Source organism: Leptonychotes weddellii, chromosome 6, assembly GCF_054177405.1.
Source record: "Leptonychotes weddellii isolate Sample4059 chromosome 6, ASM5417740v2, whole genome shotgun sequence".
Taxonomy (NCBI): domain Eukaryota; kingdom Metazoa; phylum Chordata; class Mammalia; order Carnivora; family Phocidae; genus Leptonychotes; species Leptonychotes weddellii.
The window spans coordinates 26,819,228-26,828,686 of NC_138374.1; the positions used below are offsets into that span (position 1 = coordinate 26,819,228).

At 39.0% G+C, this 9,459-nt stretch overlaps 1 non-coding gene across 1 annotated transcript; it reads right to left on the reverse strand.

The window, feature by feature from the left end:
* Positions 1-7,442: 7,442 nt before the first annotated feature.
* LOC115941077 (U6 spliceosomal RNA) lies at positions 7,443-7,549 on the reverse strand. The gene has a single exon (XR_004075807.1). It is a non-coding gene; the product is annotated as a U6 spliceosomal RNA (small nuclear RNA).
* Between the last annotated feature and the right edge of the window lie 1,910 nt (positions 7,550-9,459).

Sequence of the window (9,459 nt, forward strand, 5' to 3'; positions counted from 1 at the left end):
ACAAATCTAAAGCCTAGTCTGACTAGCCTACATGTTCTGGGCATCAGTGTTCTCCAAGATATCCTCTCTCACAAGCTCCTGGTCATCAGAGATTCCCTTCCTCTTTCTCTTACACTCTATAGAAGCCTTATTTTATTACTTCTTCCTTCACAGGCTCTCACTTTTACTTCTTTTCATGACCCAGAACCCTTCTTGCCTGCTATTAAGATAAGATAACCTTGTCACACTGGTTTCCTGCCCGGAGCTCTCCCCTGCTCCAATCTAATTCATAGTATACAGAAATAGCCTGAGACCAACTGAGAATGATTGAATCCAGCCTGTTAGGTTAAAAATGGCGCCAAAAATGGGCTCTAAAAAGCGTAAGCCAAAGTTTTTATTGGAATTCCTCCCCCACGTGTCACATGAAAGAGGAATTGGACTATTTCTTGGTCCAAGAAAACAGCCATTGAGTGAACAATAAGAGGGAGCAAATTTTAGACTCGTTAGAAGAGCCTTCCATGGATTCAAGCTGTAGTACAGTGGAACAGTACAAGTACTATATGTGAATGGGTTCTCCATCCTAGATAATCACTTCTCAGTCATTTTGTAGCAAGCTTACATGCTTTAGACCACATGGCCATTAAGGTCTTTTCAAATTCAAATTTTTGCAATAGAAACACAGCTCTCCCCATCTCTCCCTCTGCCTCCCACTTACTGGAAATCCAGAGTCTATTCTTGCTGTCTTCCCTCATTTCAAATCTACAGTGAATGAACATGGTCTCCTTCAGACAGATGTTCCCCTACTCACCTCATCCCATGGCTTTTCAGTCTAAGTTGCTGTCACCATGGGCCCTTTAAGTAACCTGGAGGGTAAATTTGCTTATTAAATACCTCTGACATGCCAGGATTTATGCCCAGAATTTTTCCTAATTTGACTAGTACAGTGTACCTTGAATACTGTGGGTTTGAGGGGGTTTTTTTAGCCAACTTCAAAGAAGGGGAAACCTAATATCTTATAGGTGGTAGGTGACAAAGCTGAAACTGAACCAGGGTTTTCTAACTCCAAGGTCTGAGTACTTGAGAAAAGAGACAAAAGGAAGGAGTGGAGTAATAAAAGGCCCCTCAACTAAGGAGTGTGTGAGTTAGGGGGTTATTCACAGGGAATCCTACATTGAAAAAGTACATCAGGCATTTTTATCTCAGTAAGTATTAAACTACATGTGTTGCCAGCAAAATTCATAAATTCTGATGTTTAAAATAGCTACTGGGAGCTAACAAAAAGAAAAAAGGGAACTATAATATATTTGATTAAAACATAAAAGAACACTAATTACTGTGCATTTGTGTCATGTGCCTAGTAATCATGTAACATAGTAACAAGTATTCATGTCCTTCAGTGTGTATTAGATTAGCATTGCATGAATTATTAATTTTAACATTACTATGTTTTGATATACCTAGATTCCATGTAGCAAGCTATCTAATCAAAATTTTTTTTAAAAAATCAGAAATGCTAATAGTGAGGCACTAATAGGAAGAGGTTGGGGTAGTAAGTAATGGACATGCTCAGCACTGTGTGTTGCACATAATAAATATTTATTGGATCTGAGTCTAGCATCTGTATCAGTAATGAAGTAAAAGGTCATGTCATCATTTTGTTTTATTCCCTAATATAAGTAACCACCAAAATTTTCAAAATCATGTACCCTTTGATATACTAATTCCACTTTTAGGATTCTATACTCACACATAATTTAATCAATCAGTACCCTATTGTTTATGACCCTGTCTTTGTGAGCTGAAAATGAAATTAGAAGAGAACAGAGTTGTTGAATGCCTACTATGTGCCTAACACTTTAGGTTTATCTGCTTAATTGTCAGTTAATCCTGAGAAGTAGATATATCACCTCTTTTAAGAATAAGAAAACTGGGGCGCCTAGGTGGCTCAGTTGGTTGAGTGTCCAACTCTTGATTTCTGCTCAGGTCATGAACTCAAGGTTGTGAGATAGAGCCCTGCATCAGGCTCTCTGCTCAGCACAAAGTCTGCTGGAGATTCTCTCTCTCTCTCTCCTTTTGCCCCTCCCTCCACCTCTCTGTCTCTTTCTCTCAAATAAATAAATAAATAAATAAATAAATCTTAAACAACAACAAAAAAAGAATAAGAAAAGGACTGCCATGGCTCAGTTGGTTAAGTGGCTGACTCTTGATTTCAGCTCAGGTCATAATCTCAGGGTTGTGAGATCATACCCCAAGTTGGCTCTGCACTGGCCGTAGAGTCTGCTTGAGATTCTCTCTCTGCCCCTCCTCACCCTGCTCACCTGTACTTTCTCTCTCTCTCTCTCTCTCAAAAGAAAAAAAAGAAAAAAGAATAAGACAACTGAGGCCCACAGACAAATATCTTGGTAGTAAATAACTGATATAGGTATATATCAGTATATAGGTAGTGAATAACTGATCTGGAATTTGAACTCAGATATCTCTAGGTCCAAAACCTATGTTGTTTCCAACATATCAATGACTTAAACATTGGATTCTTTGGAAATGTCTGAGGTGGTGAAGGAGGCCAAGGGGAGGCTGATTGGGTGGAACTCATGTCCCACACTCGCTTCAGCTACAACAATTAAAAAAAACTTTTTTAGGGGCTCCTGGGTAGCTCAGTCAGTTGGACGTCTGACTCTTGATTTCAGCTCAGGTCATGATCTTAGGGTTGTAAGATCAAGCCCCATGTCGGGCTCCACACTCAGTGCAGAGTCTGCTTGAGATTCTCTCCCTCTCCCTCTGCCCCTCATGCTGGTGTTTTCTCTCTCTCTCTCAACTAAATAAATAAATAAATAAAATCTTAAAAAAAATTTTTTAACCATTCTACTACATCATGTACTAGTATGGGGATTTAATATTAAGAAGAATTTTCACACAGTTCTATAATACATACTGATAGGTTGTTGTCTTATTAAAAATGAAATAATCTATCATTAGCCATCAGCTGGGGAGACCTGAGTGGGTTGGAAAAGGCATCCAGGAGTCATAAGCATTTATTTTAATTCAGTTGATTCCATTCAGAATTTTGTAAAGATGGGGGTGGGAGGTTTGAGATAATAAAAGTCACCTAAACCTGGACTAGTCTCAGCTTAGTCTTCAGAGTAAGGATTCACAAAGAGGGGCCCCACAAAGCTGGATGGACCTGTTTTGGTCAAATGTTCACAACATTGTATCAGCACAACTTGATGTTACACTTAAGCCACCTAACAAAACCCACACCACCACACCCAGTGAATGCTAAATTTGTTATTATTTTAGGAGAGTGCTCCTAGACTTAATCTATCTGATTTATTTATTTGTTTGTTCATTCATTCATCCATTCATTTATTCTGGAGGTGGTCGGAGAAGGTTGACTACAAGGTGAGTTGGAGATGAAACTTTGAGACCCACTCACTACACTAAATCAGATTTTTGTGGTTGGGATTTGTTTTCTTATTGAAAGGTGTGGAAACGTATAAAAATGTTTGAATATTCTTTCTAAACCTCTCACATACCTTTATTACTTTTAAGGTGGGGGCAGGGGTGGTATGGGATGGGTGTTAAATTACTCTTCCTAGGGGGAAAAGAAAAGTAAGCTTTTTCCCATTACTTAATTTGTATTACAGATTCCTGTCAGCTCCTATAGAGCAAGCAATGCAGTTTCATGTGACAAAGGTTGAAAAAAAATCACAATATAGGCCACAAATGGAGGTAGAAATGAAGAAGTTAAAAAGCATATTACTTGTTTGAAAAGTATCCAGGGTCAAAACTTTTTAGGATGTAAAAGCCCAGGTGAACTTTGGACTATTTCCTCAAGCAACAGAGACCTCTGGCTAGAGAAGTGTATTTGTAGTCTCCTGCTCAAGATTTTACCTGATTCTTATTTTATTTTTATTACAGTTGCTACATTGATGGCCGGGTGGTCAAGGTGATGGACTTCCTGAAAACTCGCCTGTTAGACACACTCTCTGACCAGATTAGGAAAATTCAGAAAGTGAGTAAAAGTCTCCTGGGAAGGAGTGAGTTTGGGGGTAAGGCCAGGAAAAGGTCTCAGGGTCCCAGCTGGACGTCAGCACTGTGGGAACCAGGGTAGAAAAATAGTATAGTTTAGAGCTCTTTTTCACAGCTGATTGTTGTTTATTGTTTTTCAAATTGAGAATGGTTTTAATGTGCCATTTCTGGGTTTAAAAGCTTTTCTATTTTAATAATGACTATTTTGTAAGAGTTTGCTTCTGAATTGTGAGTTTCTTAAGGGAAGGATAGATTTACTTTGTTATTTTCTTTTTGCAAGGGTTTATTTAGGGCTAGTTTATGGAGAGAATGATTATATTTATTCAGGGAAATTCTGGTCTGGGGCATCGGCCATGTTTATACTATTCTTTAGTGTTAAATATCTGAGCCATATTAACACTATTCCTAGGTGTCTTAGAATCAGTCAAGTAACATCTTACTTTTGTAGAGATGTGGGGGAAACTATATTATATTAAGCAGTTGCACGTAGGTCCCATTAGCAAGATACCTTTGGTCAACAGTTCTCAAACTTGAGTGCAATCAAAATCACCAGAGATTGCTCATAAAGTTTGCAATCTCACTCCTGATGTTCTGATTTAGTGTGTCTGGAGTGGTAGATACCAGACATCTCTATTTTCTTTCTTCCTTTTTTTTTTTTTAAAGATTTATTTATTTATTTATTTGACAGAGAGACAGAGAGAGAGGGAACACAGGAGGGAGTAGGAGAGGGAGAAGCAGTCTTCTTGCTGAGCAGAGAGCCTGATGCGGGGCTTGATCCCAGGACCCTGGGATCATCACCTGAGCCGAAGGCAGACGCTTAACGACTGAGCCACCCAGGCGCCCCAAGACATCTCTATTTTCAGTAGTCATTTTGAAATACACTGGATTAGTTCATTCTGAATTAAGGTGAAGATCTTATATCTGTAATTTCCATCTGCCTCTACAAAATGAGATCACATCTTTTGTTGCCTAGCCAGGTCAATTTTCCAGGAAATGGGGTCCTTTTGAACACTCACCTATCTCTTGAGCAGATTAAACAAATCTTTGCAGAAAAATAGCAATGGGTAGACCCCCATTAATATGGGATGAATGAATAAATGAATGGACAAATGAATAAATGGATCATGTATAAAATTAGCTGTGAAAGAAAATCATATTTGGAGTATAATAATAAAAAACCACTCTTGACTGGTAAAGTGGTACCCTTTTTGGTATTCAAACCGATGTCCTGCTCAGATTACAAAAGCTTTTTGAGTCACCATGTTCTCGAAAGGTTTTAGCAGCTGGGAAGCCTCAGGACTTCTGGACTCCTGCATCCCAGTCTGATCCCTCTGGAGATCAGGTGCATTGGCCAGTGTCCTTATCTGTCACTGCCTCCTACCAGGCAAAGCCTGGGCGAACTAAATAATTTGAAATATCTCTGCCAGTCTCTGTTTGACATTCATTTAGTTTTTAGTATTTAAATATTTAATATTTATTGAGCACTTAGCAAGTACTAAGCAAAGTACCAGGTGCTGGGGATACAAAATGGAATAAGACATGGTCTCTGCCCTCAAGGAACTCACAGTTTTAAAATTTAACAGTTGCTTTAAGCAGGTTAAAAAATGTTACTTAAGGCAGTTGAATATCAACCTATTGAACACTGCAAATTTCTAAGCACTTTATGCTAATCTGATATTAGGTATCATTCTCTAAAAGGAGGGGGGAAATTTCTTTCATTTGTTTATTCTTCCATCCAACAGATGTTTATTGAGTGTATACTAGGTTCCAGGCACTATGCTAAATGTTTGTATTACAACAGTGTACAAGATAGACAATCCCTATGTTTTTGGCTTTTCTGATATCAAATCTAATGACCTGATCAAAGGGCTGTCATTGGAAGTAAAATGATTCAGTGGTATCATGGCACTGAGACTGCAGGTTCTAACTGTGCTCATGTAATTATTTAAGCAGAACACGTAACTCTAGGTCAGAACTAAGACAAAGGTGTTGGGAGTTAGGTTCTTCCCTTTCTCTGCACTACCCGTCTCCTTCCACCTCTGGATACTTCTAAACCACCGTAGAATGTTCAGAGACTGAAATAAGTGGCTAAGCTCATCTTCTCATTTGTCCACAAAGTCACAAGACTTGTTCACTCACAGGTCTGGCAGTTGATGCCAGCTGTCAGCTAGCACCTTTGTTGGGCTGTTAACTGGAATAGCTACATATGAACCTTCTATGTAGCCTGGGTTTCCTATCAAGGTTCGAAAGTCAGATGCCCAAGAGCGAGAGTCAGGTGGAAGCCGTACCAGCTTTTCTAACCTACCCTCAAAGTCTTAGGGCTTCACTTCAACCATAGTCTATTCATTGAGACAGTCAGCAAGACCAGTGGAGATTCAAGAAGAGACGAAATAAATTCCTTTTGATGGGAGAGTTGCAAGATTCTGGAAGAGCTTTAGAACCAGAATGATTTTTGCAGTCATCTTTGGAAAATACTGTCTGCCACAGTTTCATCCTCCCTGTATCATTTAGTAGCCCTTCATTTCCCTGTCTAGTTTTCTTTTCCCAACTCTCTTTTACAAAGCTCTTGCCAGATTTTGCCTTAAATGGGTATCTGCTGGAGGTGTTGCTGGATCACAGATTCCCTAAGATTTGATTTATGGGGTAGGCTTTCCATTGGCTGCACAGCCTGGACATAGTTGCTAAGGCTTCTAGGATGAGAATCTCGCTCACCACAGCCCAGGATGTGCTAGGTACTGGTCTGCTCTGGGGAGATGGGGACTAGGAGACCAGAGAAGGGTCACCATGTTTTGCCAGTTAAAAAGTTGCTTTGGCTGTTCCTGAGGTCCTGTGTGGGTGGGTGGGGGGGTCTGGAAATCAGAGTCCAAGGTGCACACTGGGACAGACTGGCCAAGCTTCTTTCCTGGAGCTTCCAAAACCAGTTTAGAGATGGGCCAAGTACGATTTTAATATGTATATACCTAGAACACCCATCCAAAAGCTAAAAGTAGAATCTTTGTTTCTACTCTATTTTGAGAAGCTCACAGAAATTCTAATAATTCCCCTTAGGCCTACAGTGATGGAAAAAGGCAGATTTCTTACCAAAATCAATCCATGAAGGAGTGGTTAGATAAATCAGTGGTGAGACTGTGTTTGAATAAGAGATAGAATGAAAACAGAATTTGAAGTCGGATGGCTTGGGTTGGAGCTCAGGCTTAGCTGTGTAATCTTGGGTTATTCACTTAACCTCTCTAATTTGTTTCTTCATCTTTAAAATGAGGGTGCTAAGAATACTATCATCTCTCCCTTTTAGGGAGATTAGGAAAGTCACATGAGGCCCTACTTTTTTAATTGCTATTGAATGCTAGTTCTTATTGCTAATATTATTGTTATTTCAGTTATTCTAGTTTTTTTTTTATTTCTTTCTTTTCTTTTCTTTCTATTTTTATTCCAGTAAAAATATGGAACACTTCACAAATTTGTGTGTCATCCTTTTGCAGGAGCCATGCTAATCTTCTTTGTATCATTCCAATTTTAGTGTATGTGCTGCCGAAGTGAGCACTATTATAGTTATTTTTAATAATAATTTGTATGACTGGAGAAGCTTCCTGCTACCTTTATCCTCAACGTGTTCTTTGCTTTTTTTCTCTTTCCTCTTTCTTTGAACCCTGGGGAATATGGTAGGTGATATTTTTGGCATCTGAAAGGCAGTGACTCAATTGCTAAAAACAGCTGTGGTTTTCAAATTTGGACTGCCACTTACAGAAGAATTCTGAAATTTCTGAGCAGTGGGCAAATTCTGGTATATGAAATTCTAAATTATGTATTTGAAAGCCAAAAAAAGACAATGTTTGGACAAGCCATTCCTTTGGATGATCTACACATTCTCTCCCTTCCATTAGAATAAGGATAATCATCTGTACTTTGGGAGACGAGTCAGGGGAAAGAGTTGAGAATCTAACAATGTAAGCAAGAGTCAGATGGGAAAGTAAGAGATGTTTAGGATACGGTACAGATGGTATAGTGTGGATACCTGGGCTGACTCCAAAACAATGACATAAGAACCAAGAAGAACCACTTTGGCTTAAGTCACTTGAACTCTATGATTTGTGTCTGCGTCTCCTAGAGGAATCAGAGGAGGAAATAACACTTTTTGATATTATTTTCAGCAATTTAATAAGCACAGGAAGGGGTTGGTGAAATCCCAGTCATAAGGGAAGTAGTTCCAAAAGTACTGTCCATATGATTACATTTTGAATACTAAATAAACCGAACAATTGGCTTCCCTAATATTTGAAAAACTCCTTCCTTCTTTCTTTCTTCCTTTCTTTCCTTCACTTGTCAACTGTTTATAACATTCTTAGTTTTTTCCAGACCCCTGAGGATAAAATGGTGAACAAGATTTGCATGGTGGTTATCCTTATAGACCTTGTGCTCTAGTGGAAAAACAGTTAATGAAGCAAGCAATGATAATAAGATGTGATGACTCTTGGAACAGGGATGTCCAGGGTGCTCTGTGAGTGCTCACATCCACTCCATGCGAGCCCGTGGTCGGAAATATCTACGTCAGTGTGTAAAAGAAGGGGAAGCCGGGAAATCCTTCCAGAGGAAGTGACATTTAGGTTAACACCTAAAGGACAAACACCTTCTAATTTATTCAGGTCTGAGCATGTGAACAGAGAACTAGTAGTGTTAAATATATATAGTAGAGAGAATGGTTTGTATGGTTCATATTATGACCATGATTGTTCTTTTGTTAATATCATCATTGCTTATGATTGACTACAATATTTAATAAAGATGAACTCTGGGGCGCCTGGGTGGCCCAGTCGTTAAGCGTCTGCCTTCGGCTCAGGTCATGATCCTGGAGTCCCGGGATCGAGTCCCGCATCGGGCTCCCTGCTCCGCGGGAAGCCTGCTTCTCCCTCTCCCACTCCCACTGCTTGTGTTCCCTCTCTCGCTGTATCTCTCTCTGTCAAATAAATAAAATCTTAAAAATAAAATAAAATAAAGATGAACTCTTTTGAGGTCTCTTTACTTTTCCCAGTATATGTTAGTTACAAGATCAAGGAAATAGGTAAGGCAGAAGAATATTTAATCCTTTTGAAGTAATTAATAGATCAAAAAAAAAGCTTTTGTTTTCAGCCAACCTTCTGGTTTACCCACTTATTTGAGCCTCTTAGGACATGAAAGGGGAGAGGGATAAAAATAGCAGTGATTCTTATGGATCATAGAATAACTAAAAGCACAACTAAAGGGAAAATGAGGACAATGATAATATTAACCTTCTCTTAATGAAGAAACTAGAAAATGAAAATGACATTACTAGGATAAGAACAGCAGTACCACCACAAAAACCAGTGTTTGATTCTTCCATCCATTGAGCAATGTTAAGGGCTCATTTCAGTGTGCCAGTGCCTATTTACCATAATGCCTATCATTTGGCAGGTGCTTAATAAATGTTAGCTGATG